General features: G+C 34.2%; 1 pseudogene; it reads right to left on the reverse strand.

Moving 5' to 3' along the window:
- Nucleotides 1-10,627, reverse strand: part of LOC149493655 (uncharacterized) — a 65,819-nt pseudogene extending 55,192 nt beyond the window's left edge.
- Nucleotides 10,628-17,470: the final 6,843 nt, after the last annotated feature.

The raw sequence follows: 17,470 nt of genomic DNA on the forward strand, positions 1-17,470 counted from the left end.
GCAATGGGCCCAAGCCCATTACCACCCCCTCAAGCCCAAAAAGGGGGGGCCCATAACATCTTTCAAGCACACAACGGCCCAAACGGCCCGTTTAAGCCCATAGTGACCCGTTCAAGCAATTTGACGTCAGTATGCGGTTCGTATACTTCAGCAATTTTGTCTACTCACTACACAGGGGGCAGGAGCATCAAATTGCCCAAATTACCCTCAGGTAAGTCTTCTTTTAAACACTGCATCAGGAAAGTTATACCTGAAAATTGAGGCTTAAAATTTTTCATTCCTAAATTTTTGCTAAACCAAAATTTTGCAATAAACATTAAAAGGCTTGCCTAAAAAAGCTAATATTTTTTGTCCTAGGTCGAAATTCTGGACTAGGGGCAAAAGTATAATCTTTTGCCTTGATGCACACTTTCAAACATTTATGATTATTAAATGCATGGGGGCGTGTGACGTCCCAACATTTTTAACAAAGGCAAGATCTGTTTGTACACAAAAATTGCCCTTTTTCTCTTGAACAATTTTTCAGGCCAAGCAGTGATGGTGTATTACGAAGCTGTTTAGATCATTTTTCTCGATTAGTGATGGTGCATTGCGAAGGTAATCGAGTCAATCCTCTTGCTGATTAGTGATACTGTATTGCGAAGCTGATCAGGACAATTTCAATGACCAAACGATGATGGTTTCTCGAAGCCGATACGGTCTCATCAAACAGTGATGGTGTATTACGAAGCTGTTTGGACTCTCTTCCCGGTTAATGATGGTGAATTACGAAGTTGACCAGGGCAATTAAAACCCTTCGAGCCAATCAAACCGAGCCTCGAAGGTATCTTCATATTCAATCAGACTGAATTTTGGAGGTCGTTACTGATCCGACTGGAGCCGACGAAAGCCGATCAAACTGAGCTGAGGAGGTGACCAGATGATCAAGTTAACCCAACATCTTTCAAGCCAATCAAACCGAGCTTTGAGGATGATTAACAGATTGAAGGCGCGTCAATGGACCACTTTAACATTAATCGTTTATACAATTAATGATAAAGTGGGGGGGCAAACTGTTGACGCGTGTTTTTATGCCCCCACCTAACCCGATGAGGATACGAGGATGCGGAATAAGGAATTAGGGTCATCTGGAAGTCTTTTAAACCAAGAATCGATTTAAACCAATTCAAGGAAGTTTGATCTGCACTAGGGTTGCGTCACGCAGCTATAAGGTGCGTGACGGCACTAATAGTTGCGTCACGCAACTCCAACCAAGATGACGTCACCTTGAAAAACCCACATAACGGTTTTGCTTTCTGTTTGGATATGTGGCAACGGTCCAAAAAGTGAGCTGCGTCATGCAGCTCTCGGGTCCGTCACGCAACTGTTAGTTGCGTGACGCAACTATTTTCTGTTGCCTTACCCATATAAATACTGCATTTTTATCTTTTAAAAGGGACTTTTTTGGAGAAAACTTTAGAGGAATTTTTGAGAGAGCATAGAAAACAACTGCGGCTAGGTTTTCTACAAGAACTCTTTTGAGTTATCTTGGAGAAAAACAGCCTTAGAGATTAATTAGATTGAAAACAAAAAAATCATACAAAAAGAGAAAAAGAGAGAAAAGAAAAGAAAAAGAGATTTATGTTAAAACTTGGAAACAAAGACTTCTGGGATCTTGAAACCTTACTCCTAAGACATTCAGATTGTGTACAATCCTCAATCTGAGGGTTAGGTAATTGTCTAAACTTTTCTTGGTCTCTTTTTAGTTATTAATCCGTCATTGTTTATTTTTGTTGATATTTGAGTAGCTTGATATTGGTTAAAAAATATTCTGCCTATTGTTGAACGTTTCTGAGTGACATTAAAACAAGTTTTGATAAAAAGAAAACGTAAAAAAGGGTAGTTTGAAAGGTGGTTGCGGACCAGAGCAGTTGCGTCACGCAGCTACAAGCTGCGTGACGGAACTATTCATGTCCAAGATTATAGTTATTCTATCCCGATTAGTTGCGTGACGGAACTGTTCATGCTTATGATTTTACTTCACTTTTATTATCTTGTTTAATATTAATATTTGAGATAAACGACTGGTGAATCTGAGGATTTTTCCAAAATCACGAACAGCTGCGTCACGCAACTATGAGATCCAGCACGCAACTGTTCTTCCATAGAACAGCTGCGTGACACGACTGTTCTAGGGTTCCAAAATAATTTTTATTTTTTTTTTAAATAATAATGTTGTGCAACTAAATAAATGTTCAAATCTTTTTATAATTCAAGAAACAACCAATAATGGGCAGATTGCGGTTTAATCAAATCAAGTAGGTTAATTTATTGTTATGCATGATTTCGGGCTTATTAGGATTTCTGGAATTTATATTGAGTAGAATGTATTTTAGGTTCGGTTTGTGGCCCGCCTTTAACCATAAGGCAAGAGCGGGTCTTTGATTATTTTAACTTAACTGCTGTGGGTTGAATGGTTGATGTGGTTTGAATGATTATGAATGCAATGAATGAATTTATTTGGGACGATTAAATAATTTTCCACATAGGAACTCAGTTCAATTTGTTCGAGTTGGGTTTGTATAAATAATTTGGCTTTTCTAAATTAAAATAAATTAGAAATTGTAGGTTAAAAGAGGCCGGTTTTCCAGGCGTCGGCTTCCAATGGGCCGACGTACCCAATTCCCTTATCCAGAATCGTACTTGGTACGCCTGACCAGTCTTTTAAAATAATTGGCCTTAAATAAAATTGGGTTTAAAATGAAGTCACTTTTTAAAATCAAAATTGGAAACGCTCCCATTGCCGAAATAATGGGTGGCGGCTCAAAATATTTTATAAGGCCGATTTATCGGCATCGTACATCCAAAGAGGTTTTGTCACCATTTATTAAAATAAGGATCACTAATTTCCAAAAATAATTTTTATAATCGAGCGTTTTTTGGGTCGCTCAGGGGCGGTCGGCGAAAACACTTATATGTTCAAGACCAAGTCACATTGGAGCTTCATGATAATAGCTATGCAAGATGTGAGATTGAACTTGAAGAAACACCAAAGTTTATTATGGTGCTTGAGGCGTGTAAAGAGGCTGCCCATTGATGTATTATACATGTTTTATATTTAAGCAAATTTAGAAGGATGTTTTTTCATTATAAGCTTTAGTGTGGGGCATGTAGGGCCTATGGCCCATTTATCCTATTTTGTTTAAGTTGTTTAGAGTGGACTTAATAAGGCTGGTTGGGCTTATATTACAAAGTTGGGCCAGCCCTAGATTAGCTAATATTTAATTGGGGTTGTTTTAATTAGTTAACTTGGGCTTTGTATTTAATTAAGCCTATATGGGCCATATTGGTTAGCATAATCTTAGCCTTGATTTAAGGCATGATTCTAGCCTTGATTTAAGGCATGATTTTAGCCTTGATTCTAGCCTTGATTTTAGGCATGATTCTAGGCTTGATTTTAACCTTGATTTTAGGCTTGATTCTATTTCCTAGTCTTCCATTTTCTAGTATATGTAATACCTTGAATTTTTATTTTCATAAAATTTTCCAATTAAATTTAATGAACCGACAGCTTGGAAATTAATATTAGTATTTTAGTGCGAATACTATGATAAACCGAACCGAAAATCGATTGGAAAACTCAAAAACCAAACGAAATGAGACCAAATCACTGAATCGGACCGAACCGGTTCGAATCGAATTGGACCGGCCCATTTCTTTTCTTTTCTTTTTCTTTCTCTTTCTCTTCGTTTATTTCTTCTCCTTCTCCAGTTGCGTCACCTCCCCCTCCTCCTCCCTCTCCTTCGATCTCCGTCCTCCGGCCACCAAATTCGGCAAATGAACACTCTAAAAACATCTACTCAACGCAAGGAAGAAGATTATAGCTTAGATTTGAACTGAAATTGCGTCTATTTTGAAGGGGAAGAGCTTGAAGTTTTGGCTACCGTGGTTACACTTTTTTTCGGCGATTCATGGCATTTCAGGCAAGCCTAGCGCGCAAGATTTGACTTTTTCGGCCACCGTGCACGGCGGCGGCGGCGGCGGTCCGGTGACCGGCCGGTGAGGCTCCGGCGAGGACTTCAAAGGCAGAATGTTCTCCTCTTCGCGCGGATCACGGAAATCAAATCCGATTTTCGATCGGTACACTCTAAAGCTTAGTTTGCAATTTTTGAATAAATCCCGAGATAATTAATTAATGAATTTAATTAAGTAGTTAAATAAATTAAATTGGATATTGTTAAATATATTCCATGAATATTAATTATAACTATAAGATCGGTGTTGAAATATAAATTTCTAGCTAATAATAATGTAAGTAAAATTTGGAAATTTTATTAGTAAGTAAATAGTTATAGCATAATTAATTATAATGAGAATTTAATTTGATTAAGAATATGCCCGATGAATAGACTGTGAATTGAATGAAAGAATGAATGATGGTTATGGCGGACGAGATGAGTTAATGTGAATTGCCCGATGGATGGGCTGTGTGTTGACATATGGTTTATGTAAAAATTTGGATAGTCTAGTTTATATAGGAAATGCTGCCGAATTTTCAGTAAACACTTAATGAAGAATTAAACTAGTTATATCTTTAATAGGTGATAACAATTAAAACTTTTATTATTATTATTATCATGGTATTTATTATTATTATAAAAATATTACTTACTAAATAATTAGAATGCTTTATTTAATATAAGTTATAAATTAGAATAATAAAATAAATAAATGAACAATATATATATACTTAAGTTCGATAAATTAAGATAAATAGCTATAGAGCCTCAAAAAGTGGTAACGAATGCAAAGTATATTTATGAGGTTAGGATTTTTATACAGGATTTTCTTTCTAGATGTGTATGAGCTCTGGGATGGTGAGACAAAAGCTAGAAGGATGCAGTACTAGAGATAGTCCTTTAGAGGGCAATAAAGAACTGTGAGTAGTGTTAGATAATTCGCCTCATCCGCCTGCATTCATGCATTCTCAGCTAAATGTTATCATGCATTATTTTATTGAATTGCCATATTATGATGCACTATTTGTTGATAGTAAAAATTGTTTGATTACTTGTGCTATGAACATACTGTGGCTTGTTTGTGTGAAATTGGGATGAAGTGAACCACCATGGGTTTGTGAGGACGGTCTGTGATATGGATCCTGAATATGATATGATATTGATCGTCGGCCGGGAAAATGGGAGATCGGCGCCCCCGTGTGCACCTGATGATATGGGTTATATAGAACCATAGGATGGCCTCTTGTTGTTGCGCACCTGATGATCTAGATTTGATTGTAGCCCGCAGGGTGGCCTCCTGTTCTGAGCACTTGATGATCTAGATTGGATGGAGACCACCGGGTTGCCTCCTGCTGGTATGGAAAAGAAAAGAGAGAGAATGGAAAAACAATGAGAGGACTGGTCAGTGAGGATTAGACCAGTTGGCCGTATGGGGGATCGGCTCCCTGGTGCACATGTATGAGAGGGCGAGCCATGTGTGAGGTCGGCTCGTTGGGGTTTCAGGTGGTGCCACTGACTAATTTCCACATGATGTGATTATATCAAGGTGATAATACTTGTGATTGCTGTTGTATTGCCATTTGTGTGACAAACTGCAAGATCATATAATTAAATGGTAACCAGATAAAAATATTTTAGCATCTATGTGATTGAGTGGGGTGAGAGGGTTATCTAACTCTACTCATTGAGTTTGGCGCTCACCCCTGCCTACTAATTTTTTTTCCAGGTAATAGAAAGAAAGGAAAGCCCTATGGAGTTGAGACACTTATTGTAGAAGACTGTTAATGATAGAAATAACGATGTAAATATAAAGGTAGAGTTCCGCAATTGTATTCCAGTTGGGTTGTAAATAAATAATAAAAGTCCATATTAAACATATGAACTGTATTTTAGATGCATATGTATAATAAGTAAATGGGCCTGAATCCATAATTATGAATAGAATGTGAGATTTAAATAAGTTAGGCTTACTACGGGCTTCGGGGGCCTTAAGCCCACCCAGGTCCTAGTGCCGGTCCGGTCCATGGAAATGGGTCGTGACAGTATAAATGGGTGCTTCCATTGTAAACACTTGGACAACTTGAATCAAAAACAAAATTTGTTCATGCTCTGCATGTTCTTGCTTGAAGTGATTGTGAGAAATTGCTTTCCTCTAATTGCATCAAGAATTAAGGTAAACTTATTAACTCATTGTGGCGTTTATCTTGTTCTTTACTCGATTATTGGTGTTCATGCTTCCTTAAGCTTTGGGTGCCATAGAGGGGGATTCATCTTGATCATCGTTCCGATCCACTCGATTAGGTGTTCTAAGAATTCATTTCCTACGGGTTTTCGTATCATTTGGTATCAGAACTTTTGATTTCATTTTAGATCTGAATTTTGGTATCAGATGCATTCCTCCTTGCACCAATCTTGCCAATTTGTTATGTAAGTCCCTAAAATCGAGTGGATCGGATCAAAGATCAAAATGAAGCCCCCTTTATGGCACCCAAAGCTTAACGAAGCAAGAACACTAATAATCGAGTAAAGAATAAGATAAATGCCACAACGAGTTGATAAGTTTACCTTAATTCTTGGTGCAATTAGAGGAAAGCAATTTCTCACAATCACTCCAAGCAAGAACATGCAGAGCATGAACAAATTCTGTTTTTGATTCAAGTTGTCCAAGTGTTTACAATGGAAGCACCTATTTATACTATAAAATGGAAGACTAGGAACTAGAATCAAGCCTAAAATCAAGCCTAGAATCATGCCTAAAATCAAGGCTAGAATCAAGGCTAAAATCATGCCTTAAATCAAGGCTAAGATTATGCTAACCAATATGGCTCATATGGGCTTAATTAAAGACAAAGCCCACGCTAACTAACTAATACAAGCCAAACTCAAATATTAGCTAATCTAGGGCTGGCCCAACTTTGGAATATAAGCCTAACCAGTCTTATTAAGTCCACTCTAAACAACTTAAACAAAATAGGATAAATGGGCCACAGGCCCTACATGCCCTATACTTAAGCTTATAATGATTGAGCATCCTTCTAAATTTGCTTAAGTATAAAACATGTATAATGCATCAATGGGCAGCCTTTTTACATGCCTCAAGCACCATAATAAACTTTGGTGCTTCTTCAAGTTCAATCTCATTTCTTGTATAGTTATGATCTTGAAGCTCCAATGTGACTTGGTCTTGAACATATAAGGACATGGCTGCCCCATATCGCTTGGCACGGCTTCGTGTAATTGGCCCACTAGGAAGCACCAATCGATCATCCCTGTTGTTCTCCATGCTTCCTTGAGCTCCATAGACGAGTGGTGGTGGTTTGGTATCACACAATACCACTATTTTGAGTAAGACAACACTGATCATGCTCAATGGTATGAAACTTAACTCCATTCACAATCATGCTCAGGAGCTAACCCTAACACATATAAATCATCTATTTGTCTTAATAATCCAGTGGCATGTAAGCTTCCAACCTAGAAAAGAAGTTAAAAATATATATAAATAATTTAAATTCACTTTTACGCACTATAATTTATAGAACTTAAGGACATACTAATTACTTAAACCAAGATGCAAATCCTTCTTGATGTCTTTTCTACACTTCAATATGGCTTTGTCTTTGAAGTTCATCCTTAGGTGAACTATCATTATAAAAAATATATTAGAATGTATAAAGAAAATTTTATACAACTTTAAGACATTAAATATATATGGATTGTAATAATTTACTTACATCAAATGGTCCCGTATCTCCTCGCAATTGTTGAGTATATACCATTCAATTTTTTAAAAATTATGATTGAGATAATACACGGTATAATGGAGCTCCTAAAGGTCTTGCCTTTTGTGTGAATATGCAAAATCCATTAGGCACTTTTATATGAACCCCATCATAGTTCCTTTCAATCCGATTGTACTTCATCTGTAACATCCCTTCCCGGTCCACCCGTTAACCCGAATGAACCGAACTGAGACGCTACAAACTGGTTGACTTTATGGCCTGTCATGCTGATATAATAATGGATACAGACTCTTATATCATGCTGATGCTGTTTATATTAATAATGTACTTAATATTTACAAGACATGATACTAGTTTGCAAAATGAAATGGGCCCAACTGTGTGCCCTATACATGCCATGAAAAGGATAGACAAAAGATACACATCAAAATGAGTAGCTACCCTGAAGACTGAGTCTTCTACAAATGAACTACAGCAGTTGTAAGCCGACTCTCTACGGTCCAGTGTCAAAACCTGCGAGTTAAACAGGTAACTCGCTGAGCAAATAAAGCTCAGTGGATATCTCAACATAGAAAGAAACAATTAAGCACATACATGTGTAGAAAGAACCATGTAAACACATATGGCACATATAAGCACACATATCATGATACTTTCATTTTACCTTGATGATCTTTCTTGCTGTTTATTATACTGTATGATCATGCAATGTTAAGTCAAGATATCTGTATGGCTCCATAAGGTTACAGTGAAACCGAAGTGATAAGAAAAACTGTATGAAACTGGATGAAACTGTATGCTTGGCTGTTATGGCCCATATATAATCATATCCACTCAACGGCCTGTAGCCGGAGTACCAAACTGTATGGGGTGCAGATCTGCTATCCTATGTCGCGACATAGCCTTATCTACATGGTTTCTACCTAACCTCAATGGAGCATAATGTTGGTATGTCAATAGTATAACACAATAGCATATTAATGGTTTCATAACTTCATAAATCATAATGTTTACTTGGTTTCACATCATTTGCATGCTTGCATGTTGTTTTGATACATGTTCTAATGTTGTCTTTTTGTTTTACAATGATTGGAGGCATACATGTTGAGCAAAGGAATACAATTGCATAGAAAATGAAGTCCAAAAGAGCATAAAAACACAAGTCGCGAGCGCGCCTTGAAAAGTCGCGAGCGCGAGAAGCACACATGAGAGTCAGTGAGTTTACAGGCCAAAGTCGCGAGCGTGCAATGAAAGTCGTGAGCGCGAAAAGCACCAAATGAGAGTCAGAGAGTTTACAGGCACAATTCGCAAGGGCGCAATGAAATTCGGGAGCGCGCGACGTGTTTTCCAGCCTGCGCAGTCTGTACTCTTTTGGTCATATCTCTCAATATATAACTCCGATTTGGTTGATTCAAAAACCCATGTAAAGCTAACACATATAGGAACAATTAACTCTTCTATGACACTTCCTAATTCCATCATTAAATAGGGTTAAAATCAAGGTGAAGTTACTGGTTCTTTTTACAGCAAAACCTGTGTCAGCATAAACTCACTATTTACTTCATTTATTCATTTCATCCCATGCTTTCTCACCATTTTCAGTCCTCTCACTCAACATTAAGCAACATAGTGTCTCATTAGCAACACACCACACAAGTTCTCATGCAAAGAAAATGGTAAATGACAAGAGATATCAAACCTTCACTCCAAAAAGCTTGAGCTCTTCTTTAGCTTCCTTTTTCTACAATCTTTGAACTCACTTCTCCTATATACATCAAAATTCTTATAAATTGTCTACAATATAACTCAATTAGAGGTTGAATAACATCAAGCTTCAAGAAATTCTACTTACTTGGAGAAAATAGAGGTTGCCTTAATGCTTAACTACCATGAAAATGGATGGAGAAAGGAAGGGAAAGGAAGGAGATGAAGAAGATGAAGATAAAGATGAAAAGGGGAAAGTGAGATGGTTATCACGGGTAGGCCATCAAAATATCAATGAATTTTTATGTGAAACTTACCAAAATGGTACCTCAATTGTCAACAGGTTACAACTTAATACCCAAGCTTGATCTTTTAGTGCAAGTAAATCCTAACCCTTATACTTTGATCTTTTTCTCTCATTCAAGTAAGTCCACTTAATCCCATTCTACCCCAACCGGGTTTGGTTCAGCCCGACTCAACTCGACTCTATGCAAAGACTCGACTCAGTAGGATGTCACATCATCTCCTCTCCATGAAGATATATTGAATAAAAATTCAAACACTCTTTAGTAATATATGACTCGACAATGGATCCCTCAGGTCGAGCTTTGTTATGCATAGGGTCTTTCAAAGTACGTAAGAATCTGTGGAAAAGATAGCAAAAAAGCATAAATAAGTAAATAAAAATAATGGCATAAAATAAATTTAATAATAGATCATTAAATATCAACTTACCTCTTAACAAAATACATCCAACGGTAATGAACTGGCCTTTTAATTCTACTTCACATGGCAAGTGAATAGCTAAATGTACCATAATCACAAAAAAAAGATGGAGGGTATATTCACTCAAGTTTACACAATATTAAAACTATATTATTCTGTAACTTTTCTACTGTAGATCTTTTTAAAGTCTTTGAGCATAACTCCTTAAAAAAAATAACTTAGCTCAGAAAGTGTTGTGTATACTTCATTCCTTAAAAGCCTATGTGCTGTAGCTAGAAGTAAACGTTGCATGAATACATGATAATCGTGGCTTTTCATTCCTAAAATCTTAAAATCATGCTCATTTACACATGGAGACAAGTTCGACGCATAACCATCAGGCAATTTAATAGATTTTAACCATACACACAACTTTTTCCTTCCTTCTAATGGCAATGTATAACATGCAAGTGGCATTAAGAATTTATCACCATCCGGTTGGAAGTATAATTCTTTTCTCATACCCATTGCTTCCAAGTCTAGACTGTTGACGCGTGTTTTTTATGCCCCGCCTGATCCAATGATGATACGAGGATGTAAAATGAATGGGTTAATGCTATCTAGAAGTCTTTTAATCCAAGGATTTAAATTAAAAATAATGTTGAAAAGTTGGCTGAGTCATAGCTGCGTCACGCAAGAACAGCTGCGTCACGCAACTGTTCATCCAAGAACAGTTGCGTCACGCAACTATTCATCACTGTTCATCACTATTCATCACTATTCATAACTGTTCATCATTGTTCAACAAATGAGTAGCGTCACGCAGCTACAGTCAGCTACAGTAGCGTGACGCAGCTACAGTAGCGTCACGCAGCTATGTCCTGACCTACCCTATAAATACATCTCTTTCTCACAATTTTGACAGAAGGGAGAACAGAACAAAAAAAAAAGGGACAGAAGAACAAAAAGGAGAGGAACACGATTTTGAAACCCTAAAAAACACACTATAAAGAAACCACAATTAAATCCTTGAAAAAAAAGGCTTCTGGAAATCTTAGCTATCATTTGTTAAGAGATTTGATCCATTTGCAAGTATCAATCTGAGGATTAGGTAATTTACTTAACATTCTTTGTATTTTTTTATATATTTTTGTGATTTTAGTAATATTTTTGTGGTTTTAGTAATCTAAGTTTCTTTAAATCATGTTCTGTTCATATATGGCCATTTTATATGTCTTTAAATCGTATTTAAGTAAGAAATAATGTAAATAAAACATTTAAAAATGAATTCTGGGCTAGGACAGTGCATCACGCAACTGTTCCTGGAAGAACAGTTGTGTCACGCAACTGTTCATCCAAGAACAGTTGCGTCACGCGACTGTGCAGTTGCGTCATGCGACTGTGCACTATTCACTGTGCGCTATTCACTGTTCACTATTCATGGCTCATGAAGAACAGTCGTGTCACGCGACTGTTCATCCAAGAACAGTTGCGTAAAACATTTAAAAATGAATTCTGGGCTAGGACAGTGCATCACGCAACTGTTCCTGGAAGAACAGTTGTGTCACGCAACTGTTCATCCAAGAACAGTTGCGTCACGCGACTGTGCAGTTGCGTCATGCGACTGTGCACTATTCACTGTGCACTATTCACTGTTCACTATTCATGGCTCATGAAGAACAGTCGTGTCACGCGACTGTTCATCCAAGAACAGTTGCGTCACGCAACTGTTCATCGATTTTTCCAGAAAAAATAAAAATAAAAAAAAATAATAAATTTTATACGAAAATAAAATCTAATTTCTTCAATAAATTTGAAAATGCCCAATTATGAACAGATCATAGTTTAATTAAACTTAGAATACTAAAATGTAATTTTATGTGTTTATTTATATGAATTTTGCAATTTATGTTTAAATGGAAAATAAAATTAAGTTTGTTGATTTATTTATATTTAAGATTAATTTGCATGTTTATTAACAATTTGCATTTCTAGTGTTAAATAATAAATATGCATGATTTTGGGTTTATGGGTTGGATTTAAATCGGGTAGAATGTATTTTAGGTTCGGTTTGTTGCCCGCCTTGAACCATAAGGCAAGAGCGGGTCTTTTTATTTATTTGGTTTGATCGCTTTGATTTAATTGCTTTAATTTGAATAATTGCTATGTGATAATTAGATTTGATTGGAACGATTAATTAATTTTCCACATAGGAACTCGGTTCGATTTACTCGGGTTGGGTTTAAATAAATAAATAAATTGGCTTTTCTAAAATAAAATCAATTAGAAATTGTAGGTTAAAAGAGGCCGGTTTTTCGGGCGTCGGCTTCCAACGGGCCGACGTACCTAATTCCCTTACCTAGAATCGTACTTGGTACGCCTGACCAGTTTCTCTAAATAATTCGGCCTTAAATAAAATTGGATTTAAAATGGAGTCATTTAATAAAATTAAAATAAAAACGGTCCCATTGCCGAAAAAATGGGTGGCGACTCAAAATAATTTATAAGACCGACTTATCGGCATCGCGTATCCAAAAACGATTTTTATCACCTTTTTCCAAAACAATAATAATATATTAAAAAAATGTTTTTCGGAATCCTTCCGAGGTTTGGGAGTTCGGCGAAAACATAGACGAGCCTTAAAGTTGTTTTTAGTCTTTCCATCAATATCCATTAGTGTTCCTAAGATATTTTCGGAGATGTTCTTCTCAATATGCATTACATTCAAATTATGTCGCAATTTCAATGATCTCTAATGAGGCAATTCAAAAAATATACTTTTGTTGTTCCAATTAAGCTCTTATTCAGCACGTTTTGCTTTTTTTTACTAGGTGGATTCCCAAAAGGACACCTCTTTAAAAACTTAAGCCATTTACCTTATTATATCATCTCTTGACAACTCTTCAGGCTTAAGCCGATTCTCAGATTTGCCATCAAATTTTTTACTCTTTCTCTAAGGGTGTTGTTTAACTAAGAATCTACGATGATTCATATAACATTGTTTTTGCCCATTCTTTAAAGTTTGTGAACATGTCCACTTATTACAAACAGGGCACTCTAATGTTCCTTTCGTACTCCATCCAGATAACATCCCATATGCAGGAAAATCATGTATTATGGATAATAATACAGCATGCAATTGAAATCTGTCACCACTAAATGCATCACACGTCTCTAACCTATATCCCATAAATCTTTCAATTCATCTATTACACGTCGCAAATATTTGTCAATATTATTTCTAGGAGAATCTTTTCCAGGGATGAGCAATGTCAACATTAGAAAAGGCTCCTTCATACATCTCCAAGGTGGCAAATTATAAGGAGTTAAGAGTTATAGGCCACATACTATAACTAGTGCTCATATTTCCAAATGGGTTAAACCCATCACTTGCAAGCGCAAGGCGCACATTCTGAGGATCTCGGGCAAACCATTCTTGTTCTTTGTCAAACTCTTTCCATGATGTAGCATCTACTGGGTGTCTGATAACCTCATCATCAACACGTTTTTCTTTGTGCCACCTCATGTTGTTTTTGACATAAACAATCTTTGAAGCCTGGGTTTCAATGGAAAGTATCTAACTACATTTTATTAGCAATCTTCTTACTTTTACCTAAACCTAACTTCCATCTAGGAGCCTTGCAAATTAGGTTAAGACAGTGATCAAGACTTTCATATTCTTTCCAAAATAACACACAATCATTTGCACATGCATCGATTGTTACATAACCAAGGCCAAGATCACCCAACATTTTCTTAACCTCGTAATAAGAACTTGGAAGTGTTTTACCATTTGGGAGAGTATCTTTAAATAACTTTAAGTTTAGGCTAAATGATTTAATACTAGAATTAGTAGTTGCTTATTATGCATCATCTTCAAAAGGAAAGATAACTTGGAATACTTTTGACAACTTGGATATAGTTCACATTGAGCATCATTCAATAATTGTGCAAATTTTTCAACTTCCCCTATAAAGGATGTATTATGGTTAGCATTTGCATGCTTAACATCAGTTTTGGTAAAAACTACCCTGTGAATATCTGCCAACATATCTGAAACATCAGTGTATTAATCATTAACTTGATTCTCAGAATCATCATCAAATGTTCCATCACATTCATTATGCTTGTTAGATTGAAAACGCTTACCATGATAAATCTATTGAGTGTATTCCTTGAGAATTCCATAACGAAATAAATCTCTTTTGACATCCGATGGTGGTTTCTAATAACAATTCATACAACTTTTGCATCGACGTCGAATTCTGCAATTTGAATCTAAAAATTTTGATACAACACTTAAGAAAATTTCAACCCCTTTAATATATTGTGGCAAAAATCTATTATTCAGTTGCATCCAGCTTCTATCCATTAATATCTCCTTCAATCATCAAAATATTAAGTTATGTTAAAAGGACATGTATATATATATATATATTCCAAGAAAAAAACAAAAATAAAAAAAAATTACTTGCTCCAATACATATCAACACCAAGTAGTATACCTAGTAAAAACCCTCTAATTTATAATAAACCTTAAAGCATCTATGTACTTAGTTGAAGAAGATAATCAGCAGCTGCTTGATGTGACTTCATATATTTTGAAACAATAACAATATAATATATGAATCCAAAAAAGACAATTTACAAGATTGTTTTAAAGTTTTTAATTGTGACTTTATTATCAATTGATACAAAATATTTTGATGCATAATGTATTGATCATGTTGTAAAAGCTGATTATAAGTTTGATTATTTCCCCACTTAGAAAAAATTGTATGAGTTGGTGACTTTGGAGCTTGAGAGGATTGTTGCAATACTATGTGTATTAGAGAGGTACCACATCATATTCAACTTAGGTAATGGGTTCAAACAATATTTCATGTTATCTAGTATTAAAATTATTGATATTATCAGTCATATTTGGTTAAGTCAACCGCTCTTTATTGAGTTATGAAATTACTAGTTTGATTTTTTTTTTTTTTTTTTTGGATAATTTTGTTTATTATACTTTGATTGTCTAATTTTCTTTCTTCATTTGTCTTATCTCATAAGAATAAAATTAACATTTTAGGTGACATTTTTCTTTCATCCTTTAATTCGCTTTTTTATTATTGTATGAATAAATAAGTAACATTTTCACCATATAATTTACTTTTTTCGGTTTTATGTTCTAATTACTTTTATTTCCATAACAGTCTGTGATGAGTTGTTATTGCGCATCCAACACAAGGCTTGGTGGATAACAATCTTGGTCTTCCTCTGTTTAAGATTTGCACTCATCATTCTAAATTTTCTTACTCTTTATCTACTTCAAAGGAATGGAAGGCCCAAGTTACTAAATCAAAATGTTTTAAAAATAATTTTATTTGATTGCCTGAGAATCATAACTCACATTTTGTTGCAGTACATATTGCTGGGTGTTGGCTTTCAAGGGTATTCGATTGCAAGTTCTAGTTTTTGAAAAAAATTAGAGATTGCTATTATTATTGAGGCTAAAAGGTGTTTTAATCTTGAAGTTTTACTTAGTCGATAAACATTTTCAGGATGTTATAATGCATTTTTTAGCAATTAGTCATTGTAAAATGATTTGTAATAGAGTCTATTCAATGAAGATCAGCTCATGTATACTTAATTTTATTTCACTACAAGTTATACCTAGACCTATTTTGTTGTGTTTCCTTTTACATATTAGTAATAATTTTAGCAATCATAAATTTTGATTGAGAAATATGAATATAAATATAAATACAATTAATTTTATTCTATACAATATATAATGAGGAGAAAATGAGATTACCAAGTCAATCTTGTGCTAATAATAACTGTTGCAGTTTGAATTTAATGAAGCTTGGGAATTCAGCATGGTAGAATCTTTAAACCATATTGAATAAGAGGAAAATAATGGCAATTTGCTTCAATATCTGTTGCCTGCAGTATTTGACATTGAGTGTGTATTTACTTAGAATGGTTATTTTGCTATCATAGAGAGTTGAATAGAAAGGAAGATAAAATTGATGTTGAAAATAATTTATTTATTTAAATTAAATATAAATTAATTATCTTTTATTTAAATATTAAATTTTTAAAATTTTATATCTTTTAGTTTAGATTTCCCTAAAATTAAGGTAATATACTATAGTTTCAATTAATTTAAACTTTTTTGCAATAAATCTAAATATGATTTTGAAAGCTTATATTTTTTTAATTTTTTCTTTTCACAAATCACACTTGCATATATTAATTTGACAAATGCCAAAAATTTTAAATACATCTTGGAAGAAAAAAAAATACTTATAAACTAATATATTCAAATTCAATAAAATAATGAAATATTAAGTTTAAAAAAAATTATATTATTATTTATGGTCACGGTATTATTAGACAAGAAACAGATACTAGTATTATAAATAAGGAATTCAATAATTACGTTTATATAACTCACCAAAGAAAAATAACTTTTATTTTGCATTTGAGAAATAAACTAGGAGGCGATTTGAATCTTGATCTTTTTTACAAATCACATATATAAGCACTATCAAACCAAATATATGTGTCCTAGTCTTTTAGATAGTTATTCATATTATATGAAAGTTACAAATGTTTATGGAATTAAATAATAAAATAAACATAATATTCAACTAATATCCATACCATTCATAAAACTAGGGAAAAATGTTAAACATTTAATTTATACTTTTAAGTATAGTTGATTACATTTTAACCTAATTGATTATAGGAATCTTATTTTCTTTTTTGTCTAAGTAACACATTCAAAATTTTTATATATTGTCTCATTACGTGTTAAATGTCCATGATAAGGTTTTTTTAATTATATCAAACCATAGGTTATAAAGCAAGTGTCCAATATATTGAAAAAAGTGTTTCTTTATAATCTCTTACAACAAAACCATAAACATGTTCTCCATAGTAGTGTCTTATTAAGATTATCCCCTTTGAACTTTATACATTTTTCCCCTGTTTAAAAATTATATTTTTATGTGTTTAGTTTAATTGTATGAAACCTGAGTATACACTCCTTAACCAACTGAAATAAAAAGAGATTATTACTTCCTAGTATTATCTTTTTACATGTATATAAAACATTATTAATGTCTTCTAGCAATATTAATAATTATAATTTTTATGGATCATTCAATGAAATATATATATATAAATATATATTCTTTATACTTATTATATTAGGTTAAGGTTATAATTTTAATAATTATAAATTAAATATGATATTTAGAAATTGTGCATAAGTTGTAAGGTATAAAGTTATCGTTATCCTTGATGGTTCTCGATTCAAAAGTTTCA

This window comes from Jatropha curcas, chromosome 9 (assembly GCF_041381405.1).
Source record: "Jatropha curcas cultivar XTBG-Jc1 chromosome 9, XTBG_Jcur_1.0, whole genome shotgun sequence".
Classification (NCBI taxonomy): domain Eukaryota; kingdom Viridiplantae; phylum Streptophyta; class Magnoliopsida; order Malpighiales; family Euphorbiaceae; genus Jatropha; species Jatropha curcas.